The 22,818-nt window shown below is 43.3% G+C and overlaps 1 protein-coding gene across 1 annotated transcript in view; it reads right to left on the bottom strand.

The window, feature by feature from the left end:
- egh (beta-1,4-mannosyltransferase egh) overlaps positions 1-22,818 on the bottom strand; it is a 180,211-nt gene that overhangs the window by 32,828 nt on the left and 124,565 nt on the right. Inside the window, exon 2 of the mRNA XM_080285842.1 lies at positions 21,148-21,228. The gene's annotated coding sequence lies outside the window, so the exon portion shown is untranslated. The remainder of the gene's footprint in view (positions 1-21,147; positions 21,229-22,818) is intronic.

The following is a 22,818-nucleotide window of genomic DNA, read 5'->3' as shown; positions in this document are numbered from 1 at the left end:
GAGAGAATCCTGAAAGACAGATGGATAAAATATCTAGAAGAGACGAACATTTTGGCTGAATGTCAGTTTGGATTCAGAAGTGGATGGTCATGTGTTTCTAACTTGTTGAGCTTTTACTCAAGAGCGATTGACATGGTACAGGAGAGAGATGGTTGTGTGGATTGTGTGTACTTAGACTTAGAGAAGGCCTTTGACAAGGTACCTCACAAGAGACTAATGTGGAAACTAGAATATATAGGAGGACTGAAGGGGAAACTTCTGGAATGGATGAGAGACTTTTTGAGAGAGAGAGACAAATGAGGACAGTAATAAAGGATAGGATATCTGGATGGAGGGAAGTAACAAGTGGAGTCCCTCAAGGCTCGGTGCTGGCGCCAGTAATGTTCCTGATTTACGTAAATGATATGGTAGATGGAGTGAACAGTTAAGCAAGTCTGTTTGCTGATGATGTAAAGATCTTGAGGATGGCAGAGGTTGAGGAGGATTGCAAAATGCTGCAGGAGGACTTGGATAGGATACACGATTGGAGCCGGATGTGGGAAATGAAATTTAATGTAAAGAAATGTAAAATATTGGAAATGGGTAAAAGTACCAGGAGGCCATCACTGAATTATTTGTTGGATAATGAATTAAACACAAAAATGAGAGAAGAGAAAGATTTGGGAGTGCTGGTCCATGATAGTTTGTCACCAGAAAAGAACATTAACAAGATAGTTGGAGAGACTTATAAACTCTTGACTAACATAAGAGTAGCAATTCATTATATGGATGAGGAGATGATGAAAAAATTGATAGTGGCCATGATCCGCCCCAGGTTAGAATATGCAGCGGTAGTGTGGTCCCCCACACAAAAAGAAAGATATAAACAAGATTGAGAGAACACAAAGAACAGCAACCAAAATGGTCCCCAGTCTGGCAGACCTGTCATACAGAGAGAGGCTAAAGCTGGATTTGCCTTCCTAAGTGGAAAGAAGAAAGAGGGGAGACATGATTGCAGTGTTCAGGACCATGGTGGGAGTATATAAAATTGACAAAGAAGATCTGTTTGTATGGGATAAGAGAGCAACAAGAGGACACGGAATGAAATTGAAAAAGTCAAGCTGCTTGAAGGATATCAAGAAATATAGCTTTCCTTACAGAAGTATAGACTTATGGAATAGCCTGGACGAAGAGATCGTCCAGTCTAAAAACTTAAACGAGTTTAAAGCTAAATTTGACTTATTGAGAAACAGCGACGGAAACCCACGAGCATAGCACATTCCGTGTATATCACAATTAGGTATATTAGGTAAATACATAAATACAGTATTTGGAACGACTTAGACGAAGAGGTGGTGCATGAGAAAAACATTCATGTGTATAAAGGTAGACTTGATAAATGTGGACTTGGAGACAGGACAACACGAGCATTGCTCAATTCCTGTATACTACAAATAGGTAAATACAAATAGGTAAATACACACACACACACACACACACACACACACACACACACACACACACACACACACACAAAATCCTTGGTGTAACATACATATACTACAAATAGGTAAATACCCACACACACACACACACACAAAATCCTTGGTGTAACATACATCACTGTCATTTAAACAATGCATCACAAACATTAAAAATAAATTAACACCAAGACTCAATGCCCTAAGGTCGTTTGCCTATACAACATTTGGACACAACAAAGAAACCACCACAACAGTATGCAAACAATAAGCAGGTACAGACATACCTCAACTTATGAGCATTCAAGATTCGAGCATTTGAAAGATGCGAACACGAAAAAAGTAACGAACATTTCACAGGTAAGAACGTAACCACGAAAACTAATTTAGCTTGTAGCGGCCCGTTGCGACTGCTTTTGAATGTGGTGGGTGACAGTACAGTATTTGCGAGGCGGGTCGCTAGGAGGATAACCTGGCATCTGTTGTTTTTGTTTTGTTCACCTGGAGAAGAGAGGATTGCTGCTCATTGTGCTTTTAGTACCATCACTCCATTTAATATGACTGCTAAATGCAAGCATGTTGATAGTGGAGTTTCTGGCCCATCTCAGAAGTAACGTGTCATCTCTATGGAATAAAAACTCGAAATAATAAAGTGTGTTCAGCCCACTTCTCCTAAAAATCCCAACTCGCCCACTGCTCTCTCCTTACCCACATTTTCCAACTAACTCCACTCCTCCACCTGCCTCCTCTCACTTCCTGAAAGTTCTGCTATGTCTGTCCTCAGGTGAGCTACAGTAATGTTTATAAAATAAGATAACTCTGTGATCGCTTTTGTCCGATGTATATTTACAACAAATGAAACAAAATGAAATGCCTGCCACATCCACATCTTCGCAGGTGGTCAACGTTCCATCATCTTTCATCAGTTGTAAATAAGCATCGGACAATAGCAGGAACAGATTTGTGTCTTATACTGTATGTTTTTCTTGTGTATTTCTTGTGTTAATTTATGCATTTATATTTCATAATACAATATAAACTGCTTAAGAACATTTAAAACCCTACCGACAGATCAGTGAACAGTACAGTGTTGTTTTATGTTGTACGTGTAGTACTGTAAGGGATTTTTGTTTTGCAAACAAAATCAACTTGTGAACGGCCTCTTGGAACCAATTATGTTCGTAAATTGAGGTATGCCTGTATACCCCGTGATATGATACCCCTTGATGCAGCCCAGCTTAGCGATGGAGGTAGAAATACCACCATACCCCGCCTGATGATGGCCAAACCCTGGTTTAACGATGGGTTTTTATTTATTTATTTATTTTTTCTTACCAATTTTGATGATATTTTAGACTTAAATTTTGAGTTTAGGTTGACTGATAACTGTTTGTAAACTTAGATTAATATGTTTTAGTCACAGGTGGGGAGAAAATTGTCATTTTGGGGTACAGTTTAGTTAGTCTGATTTTTCCAGACCTATATTTGACAATCTTCAGATTTTATTTTTGGATTTAGGTGAATTATAAACCGCATTTAAGCTCAATTAATCTTGTTTTAAAGCTACTTGGGGGTTTAGGTTAGCTGGAAACTTATTTTTGGACTCATTTGAGTGTGTTTAGGACTTGGTTGGAGGGGAAACCAAAGACTCAAAAACACAATCCTATACTTTACATGTTAAATCTACCCCGAGATAGGATACTCCACCTGGTGATGGGTTTTTACTTAACAAATTGCATCATTAAACAGGGGAATACCTGTATACATTCGGTGATGAATTATGCATGCCTTTCCTGGGCTTCTAACATCACTAAAACACACTCCAACACCCTATAGACCATACAGAACAAGGCCCTAAAAACATTCACAGGCTGCAGAGCTACTACACTTACAGACCACCTACATCAAGAAACCAAAGTCCTCAAAGTCAATGATCATCTAGACATGAAAAACACCCAAATTCTTGCTGCAGCCTCCAAAAACCCACATCATCCACTACACTAAATGGCAGCACATCCACACACACCAAGGAACATCAAAACAACATCCAACACACAATATCATACGCAAATACTGTCATCCCTCCCCATTCCCCCACCTCAAACCAGCTTCCAGAAGCATATCCATACTTAAATTGTTTGCCGTCCCATTCGGTCACTCAAAGACAACACATAGCTGCATGCATGGCCTCCTGATATCCACCCTTCTGAATCCTATCTCCCTCGTGAGGACAGGGTCCACCTGGCCAGGCTGATATGTGGGCATCATCGTGCACTCTTGCATTATCAGAAGAGGATGGATGACTCAGTTGCTGATGCCAGTCCAGGATACAATATAGCACCCTATACTATTAAGCACATTATGGAGGACTGCAATGCATTGCACACAATCACTTGCATCAATAACACAACATACACTCCTTGAGAGCTCTGTGGGAAGCCCAGTCTTGGCCATGGCCTTCCATATGGACTCGGGGCTTTTCTGCCTAGGGAACAACTACTACTACTACTAGTATTGGGCAAAGTCTGGTGGGTTGGTGCTCCAGAGGGCTGGCATGCAGTGGTGTGTACTTGCCCATATTTTTCCATTTGCTGTAGAATAACTTGTGACAGCCTTTGAATGTTCCCAGGCATTCTATTTTGCATATTAACATTTCGTTTAGTTTAGTTTCATTTTTGAAGGCTCTAACATGCTTGCATGCATCAGCCTTGGTCACCTAATGGGGACTCTCCATGCTGATCGATATCTGGCAGCCTCCCTGTTCAGTCCCATAACCCTTAGGTTACAATTAATGACCTCGTCCCAGGTCTTTTTTGGTCTACCCCTCGCAACCCCACCCCTAATATTAACGTCTCGCACTTTTTGCACCAAACTATCATCCCCCATCCTCTCCACATGCCAAAACCACCTCAATCTACCTCTCCTCATCACAACACAAATACTCTCCAGCCCCATCCTACCTCTCAACTCTTCCATCGTAAACCTAGCCCTCCAAGGCCTCGCACTCAGGGATTCATTGCACATCTGCCTAATCATTGTCATTTCTGTACATTTGAGTCTGCAAATATCCTCTTTCTTTATTGCCCAGGTCTCACTACCATACAGTATTATACTCCTAACACATGCTGCATATAACGATCCCCTAGCACACAGGGAGAGCTCTCTCAATGTCCAGAGAAGCAACAGCTCCCTGAACTTCTTTCAACCACTCCTCACTCTAGCCACAGAGATAGCTCCAGCCCTACCTCCAGCACATAGCATGTCTCCCAAATAACAAAACTCTTCCACACACTCAAGAGACTCACCAGCAAATTCAATCCTTTCATGCCTGACAATTTCCACATGTTCTCCCTAACACACCACACACATAAAATCAGCATTATCTCACAGTCAACCTCTGACACCACTACATCTCTTATGCACCCACTTATCACAAACACTGCACACGTTGGAATTACTTCCCATGCCCTTGTGGAAAATTGCACATGGCCACTCTCCCTCTCCTTTGACAGTACTACCACCAACCTTAGATATCATCATTTATGTTTTATATGCATTTACTCTTAAGCCCCTGTGCCCCACACCATCTCTCCACTTCCTGAATCTTTCCTCCGCCTCTCTTTCATTCTCTGCAATCAACACCAAATCATCAACATAAAACAATTACCATGGGAGTCCATTTCTGAAGTCACGTGAGAGGGCTTCAAGTACCATGATACACAGCAAGGGACTTAAAACCTGACCCCTGATGCACACCAACATTCACAGAAAACTATCTATCTATCTATCTATTGCCAGACGCCTCAATCCCATTTGGGGTGGCCACAAACAAATCGCCTCCACGTCGCTCTGTCCCACGCCATTTCATTGCCCTGCTCCCAACTCACACCCCCCTCTCTCATATACCTCTCCACCCCATCCCTCCATCTCATCCTCGGCCTCCCCCTCCCTCTTCCCATCTCCACCTCACTCACATACACTCTCTTCGTCAGTCTTTCACCCTCCGTCCTCTCCACATAGCCAAACCACCTCAGTGTGTTCCTCATAACACTTCCTATCACATCCACATCCACACCACAACGTTCCTTTATATCCTCATTCGTCAGCCTGTCTCTCCATGTGACTCCACAGGCTCCTCTTAAATAACTCATTTCCACTGCTCTCACTCTTGACTTGTGTCCTTCCAACAACGTCCAAGCTTCACTTCCGTAGGTTAGAGTTGGTATCACAATACTGTCATGTAGTAACTTTTTCACTTCCATGCTCACTTCCTTATTTCTTATCACTGCTTTCAAAGAACCAGCAACCTTTCTTCCCTGCTGTACCCCTTCAAGCACTTCACCCTCCAAACCTCCATCCTTACTCATCACACTACCCAAGTACTTAAACGTACTCACATTTTCCAATTCCTCACCATCCAACCTCGCTGTACATTCACTGACTTCACCTCTCTCAAAGACCATCACTTTACTCTTCCCTACATTCACCTTTAGATTCCGTTTCTTACACACACTCCCAAACTCATCCACCAAGCCTTGCAGCTCCCCTTTGTCTTTACTCAACAACACAGTATCATCTGCAAACAACAGTACAGGGAGTTTCCAAACATTATCCTCTCTCAGCAGGGCCACTCCACATCCACTACCCTACCATGTTCCTCTTTTATTACCCCATCCATGAACAGATTGAAGAACCATGGAGACATAACACATCCCTGTTTCAACCCAATCTCCAAAGAGAAAAATTCACTTAGTTCACCATCCACACGCACTGCAGCCTTTGCACCATCATACATACTCTTCAAAGCATTCAACAACTTTCCATCTACTCCATATATTCTTAATACTTTCCACAATCCTTGTCTATCCACCCTGTCATATGCTTTCTCCAAATCCATGAAAGCCGCATACAACTTCTTTCCCTTCTCTAGAAACTTTTCCACTAAAGATCTAAGAATGAATATCTGATCTACACAACCTCTTCCCTTCCTAAATCCTCCCTGTTCTTCTCCAACTAATTCCTCTGTTCTTTCTCTAACTCTGTCAATAAGTATCCTACCATACACTTTTCCTATTATACTAAGAAGACAAATGCCCCTATGATTACCACACACTTCTTTTTTCCCCTTTTCCTTTGTACAAGGGAATACTGTGTTGTTGAGTGAAGATGAAGGGGAGCTGCAAGGCTTGGTGGATGAGTGTGGGAGTGTGTGTAAGAAACGGAATCTAATGGTGAATGTTGGGAAGCGTAACGTTATGGTCTTTGAGAGAAGTTGAGTCAGTGAATGTACAGTGAGGTTGGATGATGATGAAATGGATAATGTGAGTGCATTTAAGTACTTGGGTAGTGTGATGAGTAGGGATGGAAGTTTAGGGGGTGAAGTGCTTGAAAGGGTAAAACAAGGAAGAAAGGTTGGTAGTTCCTTGAAAGCAGTGATAAACATGGAAGTGAGCAAGGAAGTGAAAAAGTTACTACATGGCAGTATTGTGATACCATCTCTAACGTATGGAAGTGAAGCTTTCACTCTTACCTGAGTGCGAGCACCCACATACATGGCCATAACCACCCAAACTAGCCACTCCTTGATCCCAAGCTTTCTCATTGCCCACTTCACCACCTCTCAAGGAACTCTGTCAAAGGCCTTCTCCAAATCAACAAAAACAAAGTACAGCTCCCTTTTCTTTCCTATATATTTTTCCTGAAGCTGTCGAACAATGAATATGGCATCAGTGGTCCCCTTGCCTGGCATAAACCCAAAATGCATCTCATCAATATTCACTCTTTCTCTAATCATACCTTCTAGAACTCTCTCCATTACCTTCATTATCTGATCTAAAAGCTTTATGCCTCTATACAATAATTTCCTCTTTCCAGGGCATGACCCTTCCCCTTGTACATATTTATAATTACACTCTTCAGCCAATCATATGGGACAATACTATCTATTTATCTATCGACTGCCAGATGCCTTAATCCTTTAAGGAGTGGTCACAAACAAATCGCCTCATGTCGCCCCATCCAACGCCAATTCACTGCCCTGCTCCCAGCTCACACCCCCCTCTCTCATATACCTCTACACTCCATCCCTCCATCTCATCCTTGGCCTCCCCCTCCCTCTCCCTCCCTCCACCTCACTCACATACCTCTCCTTGTCAGTCTCTCACTCTCCATCCTCTCCACGTGGCCAAATCACCTCAACGTGTTTCTCCTAATGGTTCCCATCACATCCACATACACACCACAAAACTCCTTCACTTCCTGAATTGTCAGTCTGTCTCTCCATTTGACTCCAAAGGATCCTCTCAAATAACTCATTTCCACTGCTCTCACTCCTGAATTCTGCCCCTCCAGCAAGGTCCAAGCTTCACTTCCATACGTTAGAGATGGTATCACAATACTGCCATGTAGTAACTTTTTCACTTCCTTGCTCACTTCCATGTTTATCACTGCTTTCAAGGAACTACCAACCTTTCTTCCTAGTTGTACCCTTTCAAGCACTTCACCCCCTAAACTTCCATCCTTACTCATCACACTACCCAAGTACTTAAATGCACTCACATTTTCCATTTCATCATCATCCAACCTCACTGTACATTCACTGACTCAACTTCTCTCGAAGACCATAACTTTACTCTTCCCAACATTCACCATTAGATTCCGTTTCTTACACACTCTCCCACACTCATCCACCAAGCCTTGCAGCTCCCCTTCGTCTTCACTCAACAACACAGTATCATCTGCAAACAACAGTACAGGGAGTCTCCAAACACTGCCCTCTCACTAGGGCCACTCCAACATCCACTGCCCTATCTTGTATCTCTTTCAGAACCCCATCCATATACAGACTGAACAACCATGGAGACATGACACATCCTTGTTTCAATCCAACCTTCAAAGAGAAAAATTCACTCAGTTCACTATCCACACGCACTGCAGCCTTAGCTCCCTCATACATACTCTTCATGGCATTCAGCAACTTCCCATCTACTCCATATAATTCTTAACACTTTACACAATCCATGCCTATCCACCCTGTCATATGCTTTCTCCAAATACACTCATATATAATCATATTTATTAGGTCTGTGACTAAAAGAGCAATTTTTGTTGCTTTGTGACTGAAGTAAATACAAATTTTCTCCTTGACTGCAAAACTCAACTGCAGACCACAGCACCAGAAAGGGTAAGTAAATCTGGGTAGAATGAGTAGAGACACAGTGAGTGGAGGTGTATCAGTATGATGATACTGAAAAGGATGAAAGACGAACAAATCACAATTGGCCAGAGACACTGGAGTGCTGAAATACAGTATATCAAATTAATTACAGGATCCATAATTCAGCCCAGATACAAAGCTTGATCATTTATAACACAGGTAGGCCACAGACAACAAAGTGTTGAAAGTAGGCAAATTAATTTTCGGATGCAGAAATGAATCCAGATAAAAGAAAAACGTTTGGTGGGTTAGGCTGAAATGACAACTCCAAACAAACAGAAAAAAAAAATAATAGCTAAACAAAAAAAAATCAGGCTCTAAAGTCACAGTACAGTAAGATAGGTATGTATTCCTCTAGGTCTCCATGTCTCTCCCTCACAGCATTCTTTCCTCTTGTCCTGTGCCCCTTCTCCCCTCCCCGACTTCTGCCTCCTCTCCTCCCTCCTAGCCCCCACAACATTTCCCATTATTTCACCCCCTCCTCCTTCCTGCCTCTCTCTTTTCTACCCCTTCCCTTACCTCACTGCTACCCTCCACCACAGCTCCATCCCCCACTCCTTTCCCTTCACCTTATATCCCCCTTACCACTTCGCTCACTACCTCCTCTTTCATTTCACCTCATCCCATTGTTACTCACACGCTGCACCGGTCTCAGTCCCTTCTGTCACTCCTCCATCTCATTTCCCCCACCATCCCCTATTTTTACCACCTCATCTACTACGTCACTCCTTTGCTCTTCTTCCTTCACAGTCCTTTCCTCTTCTCACCACATTCATCCTCTCAGTCCCTCACCCCCTTCCTCACCTGCTCCTCCTTATCTCTTCTCTTTTTTCCTCCCCTTGTCCTCACACCCTGTTACTATTTTCATCTATTCCTTTTATCATTTCCTCTTTTTCTCCTCATCCCTTCCCTGTTGACCACCTCATCCTCACCCTTCTTTTCTCTCTCACCTCCTCCTTCCCTCCCCTACACTAGCTATCTCACTGCCTCTTCTCCCCTCAGTTTCTCCCCACTTCTTGCCAATCCACAGCCAACATCATCAGCCTTCCCACCCATCCTCCCCCCTCCTATTTCTCCCACTAGCTTCTCTCCCTCCCTCCCCACTAACACTCCATACTACTTTACTTTCTGCTCCACCTTCACTCCTTCTCCCCCCCCTTCTCACTTTCCTCCCTCCCTCCCACATTACACACTTTATCCACTTAAGCTCCCCACATCACTCCACTCCCACTTACCCCCTCCCTCACCACTCTATATTCACCTCGTCTTTGCTCGTTCCCACCCACTCTGTCTTCACTGATTCTACTCCCACTCATTTAACTCTTCCCTCTCTCCCACACACTTCCCATTCACTTATTCAATAGCTCACCTCATCTCACTCACCACTCCTACTCTCTTCCCACTCACTTATTCACTCTCCTTACTCACTCACTCACTCATTTTCTAATTATTAACTCCCCACTCACTTATTCAGCCACTCAGTCATTCACTTCCCAGTCACTCCATCATTAACCCATTCTCCATTTACTCACCTCCCACTCATTCACTCTCACTCTTTTACTTGTTCATTTAATCACTCTCTCCCCACTCACTCTCATTCACACACTCACTCCCCACTCACTCTCATCCACTCACTCACTCACACATGTATGATTGACCAAATAAGTGATGACTCGCTTTCTTTAAGTTTAGGACAAAACTCCCTGAATCTGGCAACGTTTCTTTAATGTTTTCGATAACTTGCCTGCCCTCCAAACATAATTTATCGTGTTGAAATAAAAGACATTTCACTTCCCACTCACTCGCATTCACACACACATGTACTCATACACTCTCCATTCACTCACTCACTCACACATACACTCTCACTTCCCATTCACTCACAGTCTTGCACCATTTAAACAGTACATCAACTTGGCTGACAACTGCCCAGGTGGAAGTAATGACCCGTTGATTACTGCATACAGGAAAACATTTTAGGTGTAATACGCAAAATAAATCACTCACAAAAAGATGTTACAAAGCCTCCCACGGAACTCAGAATACGACCTACAGTGTTAGTATGTCTTTTATGTTCGTATCTTCAAGGTGTGATAAGACTATAAATATCTCGGGGAAAATGAAGCAGATCAGTGAAAGTACTGTAATGACAATTCTGATGGCAAAACAATTCTAACATATTATGGTATTGTGATGTTGTGTGTGTGTGTGTGTGTGTGTGTGTGTGTGTGTGTGTGTGTGTGTGTGTGTGTGTGTGTGTGTGTTACCTATCAAAAAGTACTGACTGACTACACCTGACCCTGTTCACTAATACTATGCAAAACATGGTCTATCCTCCCCGATATCAGTTATAAGAGATAGGCTGATTTCAGACAACATTCAGTCGCTTCACTCCAATGATTCGGTGGTGGGGAGGGACACCTTCATGTGGTGGCACCGATATACCTGGGTGATGGAGCGGCTCCTTGTTTCTTGTTTGAGGGGGACAGGGCGACTTGGAGGAGATTTGTTTGTGGCCACCCCAAACAGGACTGAGGCGTCTGGCAATAGATAGATAGATAGATGGAGTGGCCTGATTATACAAGTCCCTTAACTACTTCCCAGCCCCTTAAAGGAGGAGGATGGCTGCAGGAGGAGGGCACCTGCGGCCTACAGTCAACTGGGTCATATTTCTGATGAACGTACAGCAACAACAACAACAACTAAAGCCCCCCCCCCCACTGGAGGAATCACACTAGCCGCGACCCGATACTTATCTAGCGCGTCTCGAAATATGACCTTGACCTTGACCTGTTTTCACCAAATTCGAACTACTACTGCTACTACTTAACACCATCATCACTACTACTACTTACCACCATCACCACTACTACTACCAGTACTACTGCTACCACCACCACTACTACTACCACCTCCATTACTACTACTACAACTACTACTACCACTATTACTACCACCACCACCACCACCACTACTACTAATACCACCACCACCACTACTACTACTAATACCACCACCAGCACCACAACTACTACTACCACCACCACTACTACTACTACTACTACTACTACTATTCTTGCTGTTACAAGATGGAGTCCCTCACTCAGGAGGGTCCCCTAGCACAGGAGTTCCTCTGATTACATCTAACCTTTCCAGTTGCAAAATTGGATCCAATGTTGAAAAAAACCATTGGAAGGTGACAAGAAAATCCAAAATGAAGTCACGGGAATGAAGAGGGTATGAATGTAGTAGTGGTGGTAGTAGTAGTAGTAGTAGTAGTAGAAGAAGAAGAAGTAGTAGTAGTAGTAACTGCAACCCCAGCCTCATCTGAATGTGAACCCAGTGGACTGCAGGCTAAAACTGCCCTTCTCCTGCAGTCCACCATCATCCCTTTATGGGACAGGGAGGGAAATGAAGGATGTTTGTATAACCAGGCAGCAGAGCCACCTGATCATACGGGTGGCACCACGGGAAGGCGTCCCTCTCCAGCACAAAGCGGGAAGGGATTGGGATAATGACGGTAATATCCAGTCTATATCTCATCCACTTTAAATATACTCTGTTTACTTTATCTTGGCGTAAAACTGCCATCTCTCCACATACAATGCTAAGCCCAAACAAGAATACCAGAATATGTTACTAATCACGAAGAAGTGCTATGGGAAGGATGCACAGCCGAAGTATTGAATTATTCTTCCTTTAAATATGGAATACAGACCGCAAAAGGACGAAAATCTCAGCCAAATTAAACTAAACCAAGAAAAGGTGAAGATATTTGTCCTTTTTTGCAACTTATTTCACATAGTTCAACCGCAGAACACGACAATAATAAGGCTCAACATCATTGCCACAGAACTTCTTCGTGACTAGCACTACATCCTTTTTTTTTTTTTTTTTTTTTTTTCTTTTTTTTTTTTTAAATCAACGCGAAGATGCACCTGGCAGGTTGATGATGACTGGCTGAATGCAACATGTCCGAATAACATAATTGTATTTCAAATAATTACTGGTAATGTGAATCGAAAGGTACTAACTCAAAAAGAACAATGTTATTCGGATATGTTGTGTTCATGCCGCCAATCATCACCAACCTGTCAAGTGCATCTTCGCCACGATGAAGAAAAAAAAAAAAGTGTGTGTTTTTATCTCGTGTAACAGCTCAGCACTCAAGATAGAGAGATGGCAGATTCGTGTCTATTTAAAGCAAAGTGTAGTTCCAAAAGTCTCCCCTAAGTAGAACGAAAGTCTTTGAAAATAACCCGAATTGTATACGAAATACAGGATGGTCCATATATACCGCTTCCCTTCCACTCTGCCGGGTAGTTTCTCGTGTGTTGCGGGGACGGCTTAGTGCTATCAATGTATACACAACATCATTTTGTCATCACAGGATGGTCCATATATACCGCTTCCCTTCCACTCTGCCGGGTAGTTTCTCGTGTGTTGCGGGGACGGCTTAGTGCTATCAATGTATACACAACATCATTTTGTCATCAACTACCCCCACTGCCACACCCACACCCATACCAGCAGACTGTACCATTCTCAGACACCTATCAATCCTCCAAGTGACTTTTTCATCTACAGTACTCCCACTGCCACACCCATACTAGCAAAGCCGTACCCGCAACACACCAGGTGAGTTTGAACTAGAGCACTAAACAAGGAGGGCATGTTTTAATAAGTCTCCCCGGTAACAGACGATTTTCTTCAACTTAAAGAACACCCGATGCGTGAAGGGGTTAGTGAAGGCTGTCTCTAATCCCTCCCGTCCGCAATGCCTCTCCTCAGCTGAATGAAATCGTCTGCTGGGGCAAGATGCGTGTTTCGTGTCGCCTGCAAAATTCTTCTCTCTGGAGTCACATTAATCACGCCTGGCAAGAAAACTGTTCATACTCTTATCGACACATCCATCGTTGTTGCGGGGTGGTGGTGGGGGGGGGGGTGAAGATAAAAAGGACAATGATAGTGATGATGATGTCAGTGACGATGATGATGTGGTGGTGGTGAAGATGAAAACGCCAATGACAATGATGATGACGACGATGATGATTATGATGATGATGACGAGCAGGAGGAGAATGACTAAGCTGTTATCAGGTGTTATATAACTCTGCCGGTATCATTCTTATCAGGCAGGTCACATGAAGCCGACGTAAGCAAGCCATAGAATTCGACTCTGATAATGATGCTCTACTCTCCTAGTTAGTCTCTAGTACTGAGCAGAGTAAGCCTTTTTATTTCATTTATTTTCATTCTCTCTCTCTCTCTCTCTCTCTCTCTCTCTCTCTCTCTCACCTTTCCAAGTCAGTCGTCTTCTGGTAACGCCCTTGGACGTCTCCGCTGTTTCTTTAGACGTAAGTAAATTCTCACTCTCGTCCTGAACCATTCTGACGTTACTAAGACACTGTGCGGTGCTTGTGGTGGTTGTGGTAGGGGTGTGGTGGTAGGTGTGGTGGCAGTGGTAGTTGTGGTGGTTGGTTAACGAGGACGGAAAATTGTGGTGGTCGTGGTGGCAGTAGTTGTGGTCGTTGAGGTAGGTTATTAAGAGAATAAAGTGGTAGCGGTGATGACAGTGGTGGTAGGAGTGGTGGTGGTAGTTGTGGTTGTAGTGGTAGTAGCGCTGGTGGGGTACTCAAGGAAATATATAAGATAGTGGTGGTGGTGGTGGTGGCGGCGGTGGTAGTGGTGGTGGTGGAGGTTGTGGTAGTGAGTTACATTACGGTTGTGTTCAAGTTGGAAAGAGTTATTAAAGAAGTGAGAGTTATAAAGAGTTATTGTGGAAAACTTGTACAGAGATTAGTGTGATGGTGTTAGAGTGAGAGCAGAGTGACGTGTTAGAGTCAGGGTAGTGTGAGCTGGAGAGTTATGTGCAGTTGGAACGTAGACCAGGTGGTGTGATGGTGTTAGAGTGAGAGCAGTGTGATGTGTGTTAGAGTGAGAGCAGTGTGATGTGTGTTAGAGTGAGAGCAGTGTGATGTGTGTTAGAGTGAGGGCAGTGTGAAGTGTGTTACAGTGAGGGCAGAGTGATATGTTAGAGTGAAGACAGTGTGAAATGATGACTTAATATCCCTTACTATGATCTTAAGAATGAGAGTAGTGTGACTAGAGTGAGTGTGTGATGTTTGATGGTAGGCAAGGAGTGAGCAGAGTGATGTGTTAGAGTGAAGATAGTGTAAAATATTGATTTAATATCCCATGCTATGATCTTCAGAGTGAGAGTAGTGTGGTTAGAGTGAGTGTGAAGTGTGATGGCAGGCAGGGAGTGAGCAGGAGTGACAGAAGGGTAGGTGGGTCGGGTGAGAGTCTACGGGGCGTCAAATCCCCCTGTGCCCTATATAACAACTACAGACAGACTAACCCTACACCCTTCAGCAACCCCGTACTCTCTCTCCACCTCTACGACTGATCCGATAACCCTACACCTTATCACCGGCTATCAGGACGCGCCTTATACCTGCTGTACCCCTGATATACCCACCCGTTATGCAATAGGGATATAAAGTATGCCTGATATACCCACCCGTTATACAATAGGGATATAAAGTATTTTTTTTAATGTGAGGAAGAAGGAACCAAAGGCTGAGCCCGCAAAACAGTTCCTTCCGGAAAAAAAAAAAAAAAAAAATACAGAAGAGAGCCAAATTCGATCCGATCATTTCGAGATGCCTGGACACACTGCGTTTGAAAGACTGGAGATCATAGTATGTAGGAAATACAGACAGAGGGAGACCGTTCCAGAGTTGACCTATCGCTGATTTACAAGAGACGTCCATTTTATTACACGTCACTTTCACTCATTCCTACTCCTGCTGCCATGCCCACACCGGCAGACTGAGCCACTCCCACAACACATGATACTGGATGGTGAATTTTTAGCGCAGCATTACTTAAGGATGCCTATGTATTTGGAAACATGTACTGAGATACAAGGAAAGTACGGAAAAAATACAGGAAATAGCTGGAGATAACATATTCTCTCTCTCTCTCTCTCTCTCTCTCTCTCTCCTCTCTCTCTCTCTCTCTCTCAAATCCGAGTTGTGAGATGGTGCGTACAATCAGTGAGTCTTTACTTTGTGATTGTTGTTGTTTACACACACACACACACACACACACACACACACACACACACAGTGACTCATCCGCGTACATACCCTTCCCCGATAACCAACACCCACACACTATCTCCATCTTAATCACACGGCATTACATCTAATCGCTACAATCGCTTCAGAATTAGCGTTACGTTCCAAGACAAGTGCATTCGTCGACCGCGTGAACCTGCTGGCACAACCGTCAGATATAACCGTCACAGGCATAAACGTCAGATATAACCGTCACAGGCATAACCGTCACAGATATAACCGTCACAGATATAACCGTCACAGGCATAACCGTCAGATATAACCGTCACAGATATAACCGTCAGATATAACCGTCACAGGCATAACCGTCAGTTATAACCGTCACAGGCATAACCGTCAGATATAACCGTCACAGATATAACCGTCAGAGGCATAATCGTCACAGGCATAACCGTCAGATATAACCGTCACAGGCATAACCGTCAGATATAACCGTCACAGGCATAACCGTCAGATATAACCGTCACAGGCATAACCGTCAGATATAACCGTCACAGGCATAACCGTCAGATATAACCGTCAGTTATAACCGTCACAGGCATAACCGTCAGATATAACCGTCACAGATATAACCGTCACAGGCATAACCGTCAGATATAACCGTCACAGGCATAACCGTCACAGATATAACCGTCACAGGCATAACCGTCAGATATAACCGTCACAGGCATAACCGTCAGATATAACCGTCAGTTATAACCGTCACAGGCATAACCGTCAGATATAACCGTCACAGATATAACCGTCACAGGCATAACCGTCAGATATAACCGTCACAGATATAACCGTCACAGGCATAACCGTCACAGATATAACCGTCACAGGCATAACCGTCAGATATAACCGTCACAGGCATAACCGTCACAGATATAACCGTCACAGGCATAACCGTCACAGATATAACCGTCACAGGCATAACCGTCAGATATAACCGTCACAGGCATAACCGTCACAGATATAACCGTCACAGGCATAACCGTCACAGGCATAACCGTCACAGATATAACCGTCACAGGCATAACCGTCACAGATATAACCGTCACAGGCATAACCGTCACAGGCATAACCGTCACAGATATAACCGTCACAGGCATAACCGTCACATGAGGAGCAATTAAAGCATCCTATTTTCCTGCATAAAATAATAAGCAAAAAATTAGCATAGCAGTTCATGCCACTCCACACATAATAATAATAATAATAAATAACAATAAAACAACAACAATAATAATAATAATAAATAACGATGATAATAATAATAATAATAAAAACATTACCATTTTCCTCTTTACATTTTGAAAGTGGACGAAGCGTTTGAAAATATTCGTTAATAAATGATCTTATTTTTCTCAGCACGGCATCGAGAGTTTTTGTCCAATCAGAAACACTGCCTTGATAGATGGGGGCGCTAACCATCCACTCACTCGATAGATTATGACGACTGTACACTGAATGTCAATACAACCAAATGACGCCTAGTGGTCTAGTGGGTTTATGTCACTAAAATAGGATGGGACTCATTAAGGTTTATACCCAAGGAGTGGTTAGGGTTTATTGCTCGCAGTGCCACTCAGGGACGAGTGAGGCTGATCACACTCACCTTAAATATCGGGATTCTAGTCTCCCCCTGTGTACCTAGGCTCCTAACGGGGCAAAGAAGGATTGGACCATGGATGGATTTCACACACACACACACACACACACACACACACACACACACACAGTAAACCAACACCACACCACATCACCGCACCATCACAATACATCCCTTTCCACACCACACAAGACTGCCAGTTCACCACACTACACCAAACCTTTCCACAACCCACACTTCCATATAGTACCACATTTAACACCATCTACCCACCACATCACACCATACCACACTAACCCACAGCACCACATTCACACCACACCATTTTACCACACTATACCACACTTCACAACACAACACTTGATTTAACACCACAGTAAGGCCACACTACCACAATACACACCATCAAAATCACCACACTTACCTTTACTACCACAGCACCACATACTCACCACACAACAACATACCACTATACCACATCGTCTAACAGCACTACACTTACCACACTACTATATCCACCTTACAGCACCGCACTTGCTCAGAACACCACACCACCTCCACATTACCACATTAACTTACACCATCACACCACATTTAACACTACATACTCCATACACTACCACACAACACGACACAACACCACACCTCCTCACACTACCACACTTAACATTACATACTCACTACCACACATAACACCACACGTCCTCACAGCACCACACTTACCCACAGCACCACAATAAAGCCACCACACCACCACACTGTTGCACCAAATCAGTTCACCTCCGGAAATGGTGTTTCCCTTAACGCATTTCACTCTCACCGCTGATAACACTCTCTATCACTACACATTTCCGCTCTATCGTGTGGTGACGGAGAGTGACGCCTTGATGCAGCGTCACGGGTACTGCTTGGTGACGGAGAGTGACGCCTTGATGCAGCGTCACGGGTACTGCTTGGTGACGGAGACGGGCGCCTTCATGCAGCGTCACGGATACAGTTTGGTGACGTATGGGAGCGCCTTCATGCAGCATCACATACACGACCGAGCGATGGACCTGCCCGGTTATACAAGCGCTCCTCAACTCCTTCCCTATCCCCCGAAAAGACGACGGTGGACTGCAGGATGAGGGCAACTTCAGTCTGCACGTCCCCAGGTACACGATTCAGATGAACCTGGGCTAAAAGTACAACTAGACAATACTCAGATGGCGCATACCTCTGCCAACGCCAATATAATTTAAGTTTTACAGTTGCTATTCCTCATTCCCACCAGACAAATGCTTTGACGATCTCACATGGCCAATCAAATAATTCTACGGTCTTTGTTTGCCCTTTTACACAATCTCAGAGATCGCATACCACCGTCAAGAAAATTTAAGTTTTATTTCTATATCTGGATCTAGATTAACCTCAAAATGTAATAAACTCTTCCTTGACCCACTGTCCACCTGTACACTAAATATACCTGAAATCCAACAACAATTTTTGGAGATATCTTGCATACAGACAGACAAACAGGCACGAGTGAATACATAACCCCCGTCCAACTGATGCTATTGATATTAAAAAGAAAGAACCAAGATAAAAAATAATGCTGAAGTGGAAATATGCTAAATAAAAATAAATAAATAAATCGCCATGGAAGAGATGCCACGATGCTTTCTATGCCCATCTTTATCCACTTCCAGTTTTTTTTTTTCCTTCCCTCCCTCCCTCCTTCCTTCTCTTTCTCTTCCCCCCCTTCTCTCTCTCTCTCTCTCTCTCTCTCTCTCTCTCTCTCTCTCTCTCTCTCTCTCACCTACAGCCACTTCTTTGCAACTACCACGAACAAAAGCCTCTGTTCCCCATCTGTCCTCAATCTGTTCTCCATCTGTTCACCTGTGCTCCATCTGTTCATCTGTTCTCCATCTGTTGTTCTCCATCTATTCATGTTTTCCATCTGCTGTTCATCTGTTCTCCATCTGTTCATCTGTTCTCCATCTGTTCATCTGTTCTCCATCTGTTCATCTGTTCTCCATCTGTTCACCTGTTCTCCATCTGTTCACCTGTTCTCCATCTGTTCACCTGTTCTCCATCTGTTCATCTGTTCTCCATCTGTTCATCTGTTCTCCATCTGTCCATCTTTTCACCATCTGTTCTCCTCACGTATAACGGGCACACAACAGGATCAGATGCTGTTCAAGCTGACATGCTACAAATCAGTCAGGTCAGGTCTATATTACTATTCTGCTACACATATTCTCCCTTATGGCAGTATTATCAGCGACTCATTCTGACACGAATATCTTATCTGATTATGGCATGCTTAGTCACCACAGAATAGTAGTAGTTGTAGTAGTAGTAGTAGTAGTAGTTGTAGTGGTAGTGGTAGCAGTAGTGGTAGTAGAAATAGTAATAATAATAATCATCATCATCATTATTATCATCAGCATCATCATAATAATAATAATAATAATAATAATAAATTATTATTATTATTATTATTATTATTATTATTATTTAATAATAATAATAATAATAATAATAATAATGTGAATAAGGAAAAGATAAAACTGGAAAAAATATGTCAAACTTTCCAACACCTACCTAGTAACTATTTTGTACCATTAACTATCCTCTGTTCACCTTAACTTGGCGTAAAAATTGCCCTATCTCCATCTTCAACGCTGAGCTGGAACAAGGCATTAACATTACTAAGGCGCTTGTCACGAAGAAGTGCTGTGGAAAGGATGTAGAGCCACTGCATTGTCTTATTCTGCCACTGAGCTACGTGAAGTAAGCTGAAAGGGGACGAAAATTCCAACTGTGTGTGTGTGTGTGTGTGTGTGTGTGTGTGTGTGTGTGTGTGTAATTCACCGGGTCGGTCAGGATCACTTGATGGTCGTGATGGTCAGCTTTTACCCTCCCGGAAGGGAGCTGAGAGCTCATATAGTCCGATCTAAGGGCAAGGCTGTGACCTTCACACACGCACACACCCGTCCCCTTGCTCAAGGGGGACAGTAACCACCCACTCCGTCAGTGAAACTTTTCGCAACCTGAGCGAGGCGCGAACTCCCGTCCACCAGTGTGTGTGTGTGTGTGTGTGTGTGTGTGTGTGTGTGTGTGTGTGTGTGTGTGTGTGTGTGTGTGTGTGTGTGTGTACAGGTAACCAGTAAAAATAAATAAATAAAATAAATGATGCAGGGAAGTTATAGTAGTGGTAGAAGCTGTAGTAGTTGTACTAGTGTAGTAGTAGTTGTAGTTGTAATCCCAGGCTCATCTGAACGTAAACCCAGTGCATGTAGTCTACCATCCTCCTCTTGGTGAACAGATGGAGAACAAATGAACAGATGGAGAACAGATGCAGAACAGATGAACAGATGGAGAACAGATGGAGAACAGTTGAACAGATGCAGAACAGATGGATAACAGAACAGATAAAGAACAGATGAACAGATGGAGAACAGATGCAGAACAGATGAACAGATTGAGGACAGATGAACAGATGAAGAACAGATGAACAGATGCAGAACAGATGGAGAACAGATAAAGAACAGATGAACAGATGGAGAACAGATGAACTGATGAACAGATGCAGAACAGATGAACAGATGAAGAACAGATGCAGAACCTGAAAAACTCCACCGCCAGGTCATATCAGTGCCACCACGCGAAGGCCACCGTCCCCCCACTACACAGGGCCTGGGGGGTGTCAAATCGGTGCCGGGATGTATAGAGGAACCATCCACTCACCTGATGCAGTGTGGCAGAGTGGGGTTAAGCTCCCGTTATCTCATCGTCAGCATACTCCTCTCCTCCGGCCACCATACGTACCTGCCACAAAAACGTACACGGTTAAAATACGCACACACGCATACGCAAATACTAAAGCACACACGCGTACACAAACACTTAAAGGCACACACTTGTACAGACACTAAAATGTACACATGCGTACACACACACTTATATTGCCTGTAGGAAAAACATATGGTTAAATACTCTCTCTCTCTCTCTCTCTCTCTCTCTCTCTCTCTCAGTATTATCAGGTAAGGTACGGCAAAAGGATACATATTACCTATCTATCCATCCATCTATCTGTCTATCTACCTCCAGAAGCTTTAATCTTGGGTGGCCATAAACAAATCACCTCCACGTCACCCTGTCCTCACACCTCCCTCCTTCATAAGTCTCTCTACTCCATCCCTCTTCCTCATCTTCGGCCCCCCCTTTATAATGAAAGTAGTAGAAGTAGTACTCGTAGTAGTAGTAGTAGTAGTGGTGGTGGTGGTGGTGGTAGTAGTAGTAGTAGTAGTAGTTGTTGTTGTAATAGCTGTAGTAGTAGTAGTAGTAGTAGTAGTAGTAGTAGCAGCAGTAGCAGTTGTTGTAATAGCTGTAGTAGTAGTAGTAGTAGTAGTAGCAGCAGCAGTAGCAGTTGTTGTAATAGCTGTAGTAGTAGTAGTAGTAGTAGTAGTAGTAGCAGCAGCAGCAGTAGTAGTTGTTGTAATAGCTGTAGTAGTAGTAGTAACAATATGAAAATAAAAATTAAATAAAAATAATGATAATAATAGAATAATAATAATGATAACAGCAACAACAACAACAACAATAATAATAATAATAATAATTAATAATAATAATAATAATAATAATAATAATAACATGCTAGGGCTACACAGACTAAAGCGACATGTGATGCTAATGAGGATGCTGGCAGTGTAAGATGAGAGGGCAGAGGGACAAAGGTGAGAGTCATTAGCCTCCTTGGGTGAACTGACCTGTGTGGAGGGCAGGGCAGGGCAGGGCAGGGCAGGGCAGGTTAAGTTAGGCTGGGTTAGGGTAGGGTAGGGTAGGGTAGGGCAGGACAAGTCAAAGCCGGACAAAAAAGATGACGACCCGGGAATAACAGACAATAATAATAAAAATAACCACAACAACAACAACAACAACAATAATAATAATAATAATAATAATGAACACACAAGGGTAAAGAGGATGCAGGTAGTAAAGCATCCCATCAGCCTCCTACGGTGAAATGAGTGGGTGGGCTACAAAGGGGGAATGGGTTTATATACAGGGTTGGGAGGCAGACACGAGCTACAGAGAGGAGAAAAAAGGGAAGGGAAGGGAAGGAAAGGGAAGGGAAGGGAAGGGAAGGGAAGGTAGGGAAGGGCAAGGTAATGTATGGTATGACAGAACAGAACATGAAAGATAGTAAAAATATGCAGCAAAAAGAAAAAGATATGTGTGCCAAGTTACGGTCTAGTAGTAAGGGCTATGAATGAAAACACACACACACACACACAATCGATATTGACCTACATCTGGCCATTAGACACAATGCCAAGATGTCGCTTACATGGCACGATTCGCGGTGCCATTGAGACTGCGTGGCAACTCTTTCTTAGCGATTTTTTCTGCATA

This window comes from Coenobita brevimanus, chromosome 108, assembly GCF_032717465.1.
Source record: "Coenobita brevimanus isolate Jiangsu-jjx chromosome 108, ASM3271746v2, whole genome shotgun sequence".
Classification (NCBI taxonomy): Eukaryota; Metazoa; Arthropoda; class Malacostraca; order Decapoda; family Coenobitidae; genus Coenobita; species Coenobita brevimanus.
Note: the sequence above shows the minus strand (reverse complement) of the source record. Positions and strands in the feature narration are given on the sequence as shown.